Genomic DNA, 12,632 nt, shown 5'->3' with positions numbered 1-12,632 from the left:
TTCCTCATGCTGCTGGCATGGCCAAAAATCCCCAAATCCTTTAAAAGATAATTTATTTCAAGGCAAAAACAATAACAATATATATTTTGGGATTTGTGATATATACAGAAGCAAAATACATTACATCAATAACACAAAAGCCAGAAGAAAAAAATATGCTTGAAGGTAGACTGTGATGCATCAAAAAGATACAAAATAAAATTGAAAGCATTTGAACAAACAAATAAACAAAAAGATTCAAAGAGCTATATAGCTAATTTGTCAGTAAATGAGATAACATAATAAAAAATAATTAATACTAATGAAGGCAGAAAAAAGAGGAAAAAGAAAGTTCAGAAAGAATAAAGAAAAACAAATAGTAAGATGGTAATTTATCCAACCTTATCAATAACCACATGAAAAGTAAATGGTCTAAACCATTTAAAAATCAGATCTCCATTTAAAAATCAGATACTGTCAGACTGAACAAAAAAGGCAGGACCCAAGCATATATTACTTACAAATTTTAAATATGAAGACACAAATCGGTCAAAAGTGAAAGAAAAAAATATGCCATGCAAATACTATTAAAAAAAACCTGAGGTGACTACAAATATCTTTAAAGTAGATTTCAGAGTGAAGAACGTTATTAGATAGAAAGAGGGCTTATTAAATGCTTTATAAAGAGGTCAATTCATCAAGAGGCCATGCAAATTCTAAGCATTTATGCATCTACTGACAAAGCTACAAAAACCATGAAGAAAAAAACTAAGAGAAATGAAAGATGAAAAATTCAAATCTACTGCTATAGCCTAAGATATACCCTTCTTCCAATAATTCATAGAAAAAGTAGATAAAACATCAGGAAGTATATGAAAGACTTGAACAGCACTAAAACCAATTTGATCTGATATATGCCAAGCATACAAACATACAAAATATGTTCTCTGATCACATTAACTTAGAAATCAGTAATAAAAGTTATGAGAAATCCCCAAATATCTGGAAACTAAATAGTACAATAACTTATTGGTCAAAGAAGAAATGAGACAAAAAAAAATCAGTATCAAGAATGAAACAGTAAACCATAAAAAATATATGAGAAAATAACAGATGAGTATTTATTTGATCTCTGGGTAAGACAGTTTTTTCAGCCAGACCAGATCTACATAAGAATAATGCTTTCATTGTTATGCTCTCCTCTTCCTTTTTTAAAAATGATTCTGGCATTTTCAAAAGTCCAAGACAATTCTGTTACAGAAACTTGAAAGAATGTGTTTTGTGGTGCCATTTAACTTGTTCTTCATGCCTTGTATTTTCTATAAACAGGAAATTAGCTCTAAAAGCATAATAAAATATAAATATTTTGACAAGATAATTTCCTAAGTTCATAATGTTAGCACACCAGGAGGGAAAAGTCTCATTATTAGCGATCTATGTTTGATGAGTTAGAGGATAATAGCAAATTTCTTTATTGAAATTGTTTTCTTTTTAATTAGCTACTAGGATACAGACATATTTATTTATTTATTCATTTATAAAATATATATATATTTTTTTTTCTGTGTGTGTGTCTTTTTGCTATTTCTTTGGACCGCTCCCGTGGCATATGGAGGTTCCCAGACTAGGGGTCGAATCGGAGCTGTAGCCCCTGGCCTACACCAGAGCCACAGCAACGCGGGATCCGAGCCACGTCTGCAACCTACACCACAGCTCACAGCAACGCCGGATCCTTAACTCACTGAGCAAGAGCAGGGATCAAACCCACAACCTCATGGTTCCTAGTCGGATTCGTTAACCACTGCGCCATGACGGGAACTCCTAAAATAAATATTTTTATTTTTTGGCCACACTTGTGGCATATGGAAGTTCTGGGCCACCCCTGGCATATGGAGTTCCTGGGCCAGGGATCAGATCTGAGCTACAGCTGCAAACCATGCCATGGCTGCAGCAATGCTGGATCCTTTTAACCTGCTGCACTGGGCGGGGATCGAACCTGCACCTCTGCAGGAACCTGAGCCGCTTCAGTCAGATTCTTTGATTGATTGATTGATTGATTTGTCTTTTTTGGGCTGCACCCACGGCATATGGAAGTTCTCGGGCTAGGTGTCGAATCAGAGCTACAGCTGCCAGCCTATGCCACAGTCACAGCAATGCCAGATCCGAGCTGAATCCGACCTACACCACAGCCCATAGCAACACCAGATCCTTAACCCATTGGGTACGGACAGGGATTGAACTCGAGTCCTCATGGATAACGAGTTGGGTTTGTTAACCGCTGAGCCACGACGGGAACTCCTGTAGTCAGATTCTTAACCCACTGCACTATGAAGAGAACTCCCAAGGGGGAGTGGTATTTTTCAACATGCAAATGTGCAGTTCTCTATCAGTGCTTCCTCCAGTGATCTGAGTATTCACTGGTGATCCTTTCCTAAATCAATCACTTCACTAGGGTTGTAAACTGTTGATTTTAAAAATTCTATTCTTTCTACATATATTGCCTGGCATTCCTTTGTAGAGAAGAGCTTCTTCTCAACTATACTTCTAATTGCTTAATTCTCTATTTAGTTACCAATTTTGAAAGTAAGAAGCTGGTAATACTCATTTCCAATGGTGGAAAATGAGAGATTTTTTTTTTTTTTTTTTTGGTGAGGAAAGTCTTTCTCTTCTTTTGAATATCATTATAGGCTCACAAATTTTTATATATTCCATGTTTCAATCAATTATAGGCATTACTCTTTTTTTGGTGCTGTCCTCCTAGCCTGAGATCCCCCCCAAAGCAGGGTCTGAAGCAAAAAGCTCATGTAATATTATTTTAATAAGAAGTCCAACCACAATGAGCAGGAAAGAGGAAATAGGGGAATAAAGCAAAGGAGGAGGGAGAGCCAGTATGACAATGCAACATCAAGCTGGCCACCGATTAAATGTATCAGACTGAACCTCTTAGAAGCCTATAAACTGCATTTCAGAATTATCCCTAGGGTTTGTGGGTGAGGGTAGAAAAGGAAGAGGAAGAATTTATCTACTGGCTCTTACCGTCTATTGATCAAAGGCTTTCCCAAAAGGGCACTAACTCCCAAACACTTGGATTTAATTCCTCTCTTCTTCCGGGTTGCACATGTGTGGGTCTGGGTACTTGGTAGACCCCATGGCAATGTCCATAGGAAGCCCTGGGGAAGGTAGCAAAGCGCTTGCAGAATGACAGGAGATGAGGCCTACCAGAGGGTTTGCATAGAGCTGAAATATGACAAATGAGTCCTAGAGGATCTGCAATGGTATATAGGAGATATCGAAAATAATGACTCAAATCTCCCCAAATTTGGCCAGTGGAGTCCCTTCAAGAGAGCTCCTACATCCTTTTGATATAATTTCAATAATCTTTGAATTTTCACTGCTTTCTTGTTCAAGACAATGTTGCAGGCTCACCACTATGTATTTACTTTGTTCCAGATCTGGAATGAGCCACTTTTCCAGGGAGAAGTTTTCCAAATGTGATGAACAGTGCACTCACACTTGCTCCAAAGTGTTTACCTGCTGCATCCAGTTCCAAGATCTCTGTTGGTTTGATGCTTTTTAATCAATTTTGAAGTAGCTCCTTTTGGTCTAGCCTATGGATCAATTAAAAACTTAGCCTCCTCACCCCTGATATCTAATAAACAAGGCAAAGGGAAAACAAGTTACCAGGAAAAAATACTCCCACATAAAAATAGGGGAAGTGAAGAAACATCAGTCTATAATATGTATGTGATTTTTCTAGACAGGAAGAGCAAGCTTCCCTACTTGGGAACGGGATCCTTAGCTACCAAATTGGTTGCCCCTTGCTCTAATCTCTTTAATCCCTATCCACTGTCCTCCAAAGTCACATGTGAGAGGGTCATTGTGGACGGTTCATGACTGAGAGCTTTCCTGCTGAAGCCAGTCTACCTGTTTGGGGGTCAGATTTAGAGGTCTGGGACTTGCCAAGGGATAGGAAACGACAAGGTTTTATTTCTCAGGCTTGAGTTTCTTTGACAATACAACTGTTTTAGATTATCACTTGGCTTTTAATTGCTTTGCCTTTTGTCTTCTACTAATCAAAGCCAGAAACTGTTGAATCTGGACTCAATGCTATGATTTTTGTCTCTAATCAGCCTCCTTGCCCTGACCATTACTCAAGCCCCCAGGTTAATATTTATATTAATATTTGTATTTAATTATTGGGTTCCATGTGGCATGGACATTGACCAACCAAACCAGATGTCCAAACAACCAGCATAGCCATAATCATTCAGCATGCCTGCTGTATTTTGAATGAAGTAGATTCATTCGTACAGAATATCATGGTCCAGCATTAGCTGCAACACTGGTAATTATGTTCATATATTCTTATGCTTTCCAAATGTTCTACAATTAACATATAGAGTCAGCTTTCAAAACAAGGTCTAAGTGTTTCTAAAAATCACCATGCTACACAGCATCATGCAATAAAAACCATAGCAATTGTGGGGAAAGTAGGGCTGGAACTCAATACTCAAAAATTTCATCAGAGACTTTTTTTTTAAGTAGAAACCTAATAAAAACAGTAGCATGCTTTTATAAATGTTAAGTGGTTTAACAAATATGTAAACACCACAATAAATATGGCACTTTTCCTTGAAAGAAGATATGACATTTGCTTGTAGAAGTGGGTGTTAGAAGACTTGTAAATTGTGAATTATTTAGAAATAGTGGAAAGAGGATTATCTGAAATCAGCTGAAGAGTTGTAACACCAAAGGTGGATGACTGTGACACATGTGGTACACAGAGATGGCTGGTACATTTCTGAGGTATGTGCATGTCTGCGTTTTGTGTATTTCTCCGTAGTTTGGTTCAGCTAGGTAGTTTTCTTTGAAACTGTACAAAAGTAAATGAGAAATCTGCATTATGCTCAAATTGTTTCCAAATATATTCAATTGTATTGGAACAAATGTGTGTTTGCAAAACAAAGTGTTATAGGAGAAATGACTATTATTTTCACCAGGATTAAATATACATATACATATATGTCGAATATGCTAACAAGTATTGTGAACCTATTGTGATTTTGCTAACTTGGGTAACTATAGGTTTTTGTTTGTTTGTTTGTCTTTTCGTCTTTTCTAGGGCTGCTCCTGAGGCATATGGAGGTTCCCAGGCTAGGGGTTCAATCGCAGCTGTAGCCGCCGGCCTACACCAGAGCCACAGCAATGCAGGATCCGAGCCACGTCTGCAATCTACACCACAGCTCACTGCAATGCTGGATTCTTAACCCACTGAGCAAGGCCAGGGATCGAACCCACAACCTCATGGTTCCTAGTCTGATTCGTTAACTACTGAGCCATGACGGGAACTCCCTAGGTTTTTTTTGTTTGTTTGTTTGTTTTTTAAGTGGTGTTTACCTCTCCCTTACTCCCAGTGAACTTTTTCCCTTCACTTTCTTCTTCTTTTTTTTTTTTTAAAGTTTTTCCCTTCACTTCTCACTTATACTTTTGTTGCTCTATTTTTTTTTTTCTTCCTAAAGACTATACAATATAGACACAAAATACCACAGCTACACCTTCAGCCAGCCCAGGAATCACATTTGAGCTATTCTTTAATAGCCTTATGCCACAAAGCAAAGAATGTCTACTATCTTAGGAGTTTGTCATGCTATCCATGTACCATAAATATCTCTAGTTCTCATAATTCCCATTTCAGACAGAATAAATATTGTGGCCCTGGAACCTGCCTGAAGATATTCAGGACTTCCCTGGTGGCTTAGTGGTTGAGGACCTGGCATCGTCATGCTGTGGCTTGGGGCAGTGCTGTGGTGCAGGTTTGACCCCTAGCCTGGGAACCTCCACACGCCACAGGTGCGGCCAAAAAAAAGAGATATTCAAATGGCTTTCATAAAAGCAGAATATAGGAGAAATGCTGGGGGAGAAATGCTTTAGAGGTCTCCAAGTTGTACTGAAACGGGGATTACTTGATAGAATGAAAACACATTTCTAATCGTCTATTAATTGCTACTCCTTGGACAAATTTGTAAATCTTTAAAAGATCTTAACTTTAACAACATAATAAATATTCATTATTCTGTTTCTCTCTCATACTAATTCTGCTTCCCATATCCTTCTGCTATTTTTAGGAAGGAAGAAGCTTTGAGTTACAAATTTAAGTGACATCCTTGCCCACTGGCTGTTACTTCCAAAATGTCAGAGGAATTTCTCAAAGCTGAGAACATTAATCTCTGTTGCATTTTCTTAGCACTACTCTGGCCCCCTGCTGGTTCTGCGCTGCAGTGGCAGCTGCAGTATTTAGCCCTCAACGATAAGATCAACTATGCAAGTCCAAGGAATAACTGTCTTGTTTCCCTAATGCCAAGATAAAATATGTATCTCTGTATATACACTTAGTAATACATAAATATAGATATATAGCCTCTGAAGACCTTTATATGATAAACTATTCTGAACATTCTTCTCTTATCAAGTGACTAGCATCACAGGTCACAGAATCTTTGGAATTAGGCAGACCCAGACTTGAATGAAAACAGATGGCACCTAAGTAATATATCCTTAAATTGCAGATATCCAGAACTAGCTGTGAGGATCAAGTGAACTAATATACATACATGCCTTAGTTAAGTGTTAAATGTTAGACATTACTCCACGCATAAAATTAAAAACCATCTCTACATATATTAAAATATATCATTCAACTTGTGGTTGCTCTGTTCTCGACTGGGGCCACTGGAGGAATCACATGCACTTGCAGTCAACCTCATTTATTAAACACTTAGCAGATGCAAAATGTCATACCAGGTGCTCCAAAGATACACGTGCCCACATACCAATAAATCATTAACTGTATGTTTAGGGACTTTAACATTTTTCTTATATACCAAGAAGACCAAAATAATTCCATTAAAATAATTCTGAATGCAGCATTTTAAAAAGTGTAGGATAGGTATACAGAAACCCTGGAGTTTAGTCTAATTTACTCTAACCAAAAGATGGAGAGTTGAGACGTGGGCAAGGGAAATGGGACTATTAGCCATGTAATCTAAATTAAAAATTACAGGCAATCTCGAAGGTTCTAGAAGTTGCACAGAGGTTCCAGAATATTTGCAAATTGGAGATTAATAGCAAATCATCAAGGAGATGCTCTATAACAATGCTTTATTTTACACTCAACCCGCATCTTTCATTCCAACAACTTTTGGGTATTTTCTTTGAATCTATATGACACAAAGTTGTTTTCTCTGTGTCTATATGACACAAAGTGTATATATATATATATATATATATATACATACACACACACACATATATATGATATCTCAAATACATATGTTTTATTTTTAGGGCTGCACTCAGGGCATATGGGGGTTCTCAGGTTGGGGGTCTAATCGGAGATGTAGCTGCCAGCCTATACCACAGCCACAGCAATGCCAGATCTGAGCCGGGTCTGCAGCCTACACCAAAGCTTACAGCAATACCAGATCCTTAACCCACTGAGTAAGGCTAGGGATTGAACTGCATCCTCAAGGATGCTAGTCGGATTCGTTTCCACTGAGCCACAATGGGAACTCCCACAAAGTAGTTTTCAATTTGTTTCAAAGTAGTTTCTTTTTTTCTTTTGTCTTTTTATGGCCCCACTAGTCCTGAGCCACCACTCAAAGTAGTTTCAATGCTAATAAGTTTCAATGATACTTTCAGGTTGCTTATATGGTACTTTGGTGAGAGTCAGAAAAAGGGACAGGTGCAGTCAAGGAGATGCGCAGATTAACCAGCAAATACCACCTTCACGCAAAGAACAAGTACACTTTTCTTCAGGCAGTTGCAGCCCTGCACCAGCCTAGCACATAATTTGATGTGAGAGAAGGGGACATGAGCTGAATTTCAGGCTGCACTCACTTCCCTGGCCAGGAGCCTCTGGACAAACCATATAACTAATCGTGATGGCCCGGAACGCTTTACAATGGCAAGGTTCTGTTACAACTGTCTTGTCACTTCAGTGTATAGGATTCTTTCAACCGCCCCTCTGAGGGAAATCTGCTCTTTGGAGATACAGGGTAGAATAAGGAATTCATATTCTGTTAGTGGATATAAGATATGTACCAAAAATAACCATAGTATAAGGCAAAAAGTCATGAATCACAAAAGACTAATGAAATACCAAAAAATTCAGAAGATCCAAAAAAAAAATAAATAAATAAAACCTTACTAATATCTTGAGGAATCACAGGTTTCACAGAAAAGGTACACTGGAACTCGTTCTTGAATGATGTGTCTGATTTGGTAACACAGAGATAGGAACAGAGCATTAGGAAGTGTAAGATGTGAAAAACAGTGGTTTAGGAGTTCCCATCATGGCTCAGTGGTTAACGAATCCGACTAGGAACCATGAGGTTGTGGGTTCGATTCCTGGCCTCTCTCAGTGGGTTAAGGATCCCACGTTGCTGTGGCTCTGCTGTAGGCCGGTGGCTACAGCTCCGATTAGACCCCTAGCCTTGGAACCTCCATATGCTGAGGGTGTGGCCCTAGAAAATACCAAAAAAATCCCCAAAAACAAAAAACAGTGGTTTATCATAAGCAAATGCTATGTGAATGACAGCAAACAAAAATTGAAAAGAAAGGTTAGGATCAGATTATGAAGAGCTTTTAATACCAGGCTAATGAGTTTAACTGTTAATTTGTGGGCAAAAGTGGGTCATGTTGCGATCAAACTCTCGTTCATGAATATGAATTTGGCAGTGTACAAGAAGAATCAAAAAGGCAGAGAAACAGGAGATGAAATTAAAGGCAACTGCAGTAATCTAGAATGACATTGAAGGTAACTAGGCAGTGGGGATGCGAGGGCTCAAGGAATATCTGAGACAATAGCTTTGGCAACTGAATAAATGTAGATGATGATTGAGAGAAGAGACAAGATGATGAGTTTCCATGCCTATGTGAAAGAGTAGGTGGATAGTATCTTCAAGATAAATAACAACCAAAGAAAGGTAAACAGTAGTTCCTCTGGGGCTGAGCAAGTTAAGGACCGGCATTATCACTGCTGTGGCACAGGTTCGATCCTTGGCCTGGGAACTTCCACATGCCACAGGTGTAGCCAAAAAAGGGGAGGGGGGATAAATTTTACAAAATAACTAATTGCTGGATATGTAACAAGTTAGAGGTGCCGGTAAGACTTCTGGTTATAGATGCTACACCACACAGTTGAACACATAAAACTACAACTTGGAGAGAAAACAAGCCAGAGCAATACATCTGGGGTCACCCACTCTGCCAGTGCAATATGAAAGGCCCAAGAGAGAGCCAAAAACAGACCTTTAGGGAATGCCTACAAGTGGCGTTAGAAAAACCGGTGACTAAAGAAACAGCATTTAGAGAAGGAGAAGAGAACCAGTAAAGTATACCATCAAGATGACCAAAAAAGAGATCATTAAGGAGTTCCTGCTGTGGCATAATGGGACCAGTAGCATCTCGGGAGCACTGGGATGCAGGTTCGATCCCAGGCCCGGCACAGTGGGTTAAGGATCTGGTGTTGTCACAGCTTGCAGCTTAGGTCACAACTGTGGCTTGGATCTGATCCCTGGCCTGGGAACTCCATATAACACAAGGTGGCCAAGAGAGAGAGAAAGAGAGAGAGAGAATCATCAAGAATGTGAAGTGGGCGAGTTCTGTTGTGGCTCAGGGGAAATGAACCCAACTAATATCCATGAGTATTTGGGTTCGATCCCTGGCCTTGCTCAGTGGGTTAAGGATCTGGCATTGCCGTGAGCTGTGGTATAGATAGCAGATGTGGCTCAGATCTGGCCTTGCTGTGGCTGTGATGTAGGCTGGCAGCTACAGCTCTGGTTTGACACCTAGCCTGGGAACTTCCATATGCCACACCTGAGGCCAGAAAAGAAAAGAATACAAAGTGGACAACAACACTAAGTACTGTGGAGCAGTGATGAGCACCCTGCCTAAATCTGTAATCTAATTTCTTCTAAATTTTTTTTAATTTTTAATTTTTATTAAAGTATAACTGATTTACAATGCTGTATATAAAGAAAGTATAATTATGTTTTGTTTTTTTTGTGTGTGTGTGAAAATACTTTCTCCTTTTTTTCTGACCCGCCCATGGCATGTGGAAGTTCCTGGGTCAGGGATCAAACTAGTGCCATAGCAGTGACTGCTGGATCCTTAACCTGCTGAGCCACAAGGGAACTCTTATAATCTAATTTCTAAGACCCTTTTTCAATTCTTACAAAGCAAAGGTATTAGGGGAAGTAGGAATATTTGGAGAATCACTTAGGACAAGGAAAGGGACCTTTAAGAATTCATATTCCCCTAAAATCCTAAAGACATAGGCTGATAAAGAGACCAAAGCCAGTCTTGGATCCCCAGAGCACACCTCCCTGTGGCAAAGCATAAAGCAGGCAGAGAACTCCAAGCCAGTCTCTCTCGGAAACTGGTAATATTGGCTCGACTGCCTTGCCTAGAAGACTGGTTGAGAGGTTGGAGTCTTAGTAGCCCTGGACACACAACAAACCGTCCAGGGCAAATTTAGGATTGTAAGAGGCTAGCGGTGTAATAAAGGAGCCATGAGCATATTACTGTTTTCAAGTGTTTGGTAAGGAAGAGGAGAGCTTGAAGGACTAATGAAAGGGGAATTTGGTTGCTTTTTTTTTTTTTTTTAATACTTTGAACTCTTGGTAGATTGAATGGGTAGAACAGATAGGAGGAAGATGAAAGATAAGAAGAGAATAATTAATGAGGCAAGAGTCTTAAGCCCCAGTGGAAGATGGGATCATGAACATAAGTTGAAAGTTTAACCCCCCAAATAATGATACATATTCTTCTAAAATGAAAAAGGAAGAGAAAGTGTGAGTAAAGAAACTGTCCAGTAAAGAGGAATAAATTAGGAAGCACACGATTGTTTCCATTTTCTCAGAAAAGAAGGTCTCAAGATCATCTGAAGAGAAGGAGGGTGGAGTAATAGAATGTGCATTTGAACAGAGCGAAAAGTGATGTTATCAAAAAACACATAAATGTAGCAAGAAGAAAAGCTAAAGGCAGTAACTCATGTACATCAAACTTCGATGGTTCAAAGTTATAAAATTATAACCATTCAAAGTTCGATGGTTATAATTCCACTTACAGTTGTACTATGAACAATAACTAGGTGAAATACATGCTATGGCATTCCTCCAACTTCCCAATTTATTTATTTATTTATTTATTGGTCTTTTTTTTTTAAGGCCGCACCCAAAGCATATGGAGGTTCCCAGGCTAGGGGTCCAATCAGAGCTGTAGCTGCCGGCCTAGCCACAGCTCACGGCAACGCCAGATCCTTAACCCACTGAGCGAGGCCAGGGATCGAACATGAGTCCTCACGGATACTAGTCGGGTTTGTTAACCACCGAGCCACAACAGGAACTCCCAACTTTCCAATTTAAAGAATAACAAAGAATGAAGTAAGAATGAAATCATGGAATCCTAAGATACAATATACAATAGCATCATATCCAACAAAAACAGGCTCAGTGCAACAACAATAGTCAGATGGTTATGATTCTCGTATTTCCCCGCCCTTCTTTGCTGGATCTACTTTTTGTTTTCTCTGCAACAAAAAGTAGAAACTTTGAAAAGTTTCTCCATGTTTATGAAAAGTTCTTGCTCATGTCAATTAAGAACACAATATAGCTTTTAATAAAAGAACAACTCATCCTAGTGAGAACTGATGCATGTTCTTTTTTTATAAAGTATGTCGCCTTCCAATTTTCCAATTTTTTACAAATGTTCATTTTGCTACAAATTATTGAAATCAGAGCTACGTGAACATTTTATGTTGGAAAATCATATTATTTCTGTTATAAATCTTTAAAAGGACAATTTGTAAGCTGGTGCTCTAGAGCCAAGAAGCAAAACAGTATCTAAAAAGAACAAAGAATCAGGCTGAGTAAAAGGACAGAAAACCTTGAGTTATAAATTACTTGGTTTAAAATGTCAAGGGAAACCAGTCTCAAAGTATCCCTTTCTACATTCTGAAGCTTGATAATAATGGGAAGAACTTTAGACAAGATATTTAATTTTCAGATGCAAACAAAGCCACTGACAGCAAACAAACACATGGAATTGATAATAAAACACATTCACTGAATGGAAATATCTCTATAGAATTAGTGCAGTAACTATAGTTGGATTCCATCATCTTTATAAATAAATACATTCTACTTTAAAACTCTAAAGACTTACAAAACATGATCTAGAGTGGGAGAAATGATTACAAATCCATTAATGGCTATTAACCAATGACTATTAACCACAGAAAAATATTTTAGGTAAATGGAAACACAAAAGAGCGTCATTTTAGGAGCTCCTGCTCTGGGGCAATGGGATCCGTGGCATCTGCAGCACCAGGACACAAGTTTGATCCCTGGCCTGGCACAGTGTGTTAAAGGACCCAGCCTTGCCACAGCAGCAGCATAGGTTGCAACAGTGGCTCGGATCTGATCCCTGGCCTGGGAACTCCATATGCCACAAGGTAGCCAAAAAAGAAAAAAGGGGAGGGGGTATCATTTAATAAATAAAATAAATTGTGTGCTTTTTTTGCTATATCTCTTGAGGGTTCCTGTTCCCCCCCTGCCAGACTTACCCTGTTTCTTTCACCCTCCCACCCCCCC

The 12,632-nt window shown here is 38.9% G+C and overlaps 1 protein-coding gene across 10 annotated transcripts in view; it reads right to left on the bottom strand.

Annotated features, from left to right (window-relative positions):
• CAB39L (calcium binding protein 39 like) overlaps window positions 1-12,632 on the bottom strand; it is a 102,828-nt gene that overhangs the window by 70,778 nt on the left and 19,418 nt on the right. For 2 of the 10 annotated variants that reach the window (XM_047755919.1, XM_047755924.1), the window contains exon 4: window positions 8,186-8,251. The exons of the other annotated variants lie outside the window; for them this stretch is intronic. The gene's annotated coding sequence lies outside the window, so the exon portion shown is untranslated. The remainder of the gene's footprint in view (window positions 1-8,185; window positions 8,252-12,632) is intronic. 10 annotated transcript variants of the gene reach the window in all.

The sequence above is a fragment of the Phacochoerus africanus genome, chromosome 13 (genome assembly GCF_016906955.1).
Source record: "Phacochoerus africanus isolate WHEZ1 chromosome 13, ROS_Pafr_v1, whole genome shotgun sequence".
Classification (NCBI taxonomy): domain Eukaryota; kingdom Metazoa; phylum Chordata; class Mammalia; order Artiodactyla; family Suidae; genus Phacochoerus; species Phacochoerus africanus.
Note: the sequence above shows the minus strand (reverse complement) of the source record. Positions and strands in the feature narration are given on the sequence as shown.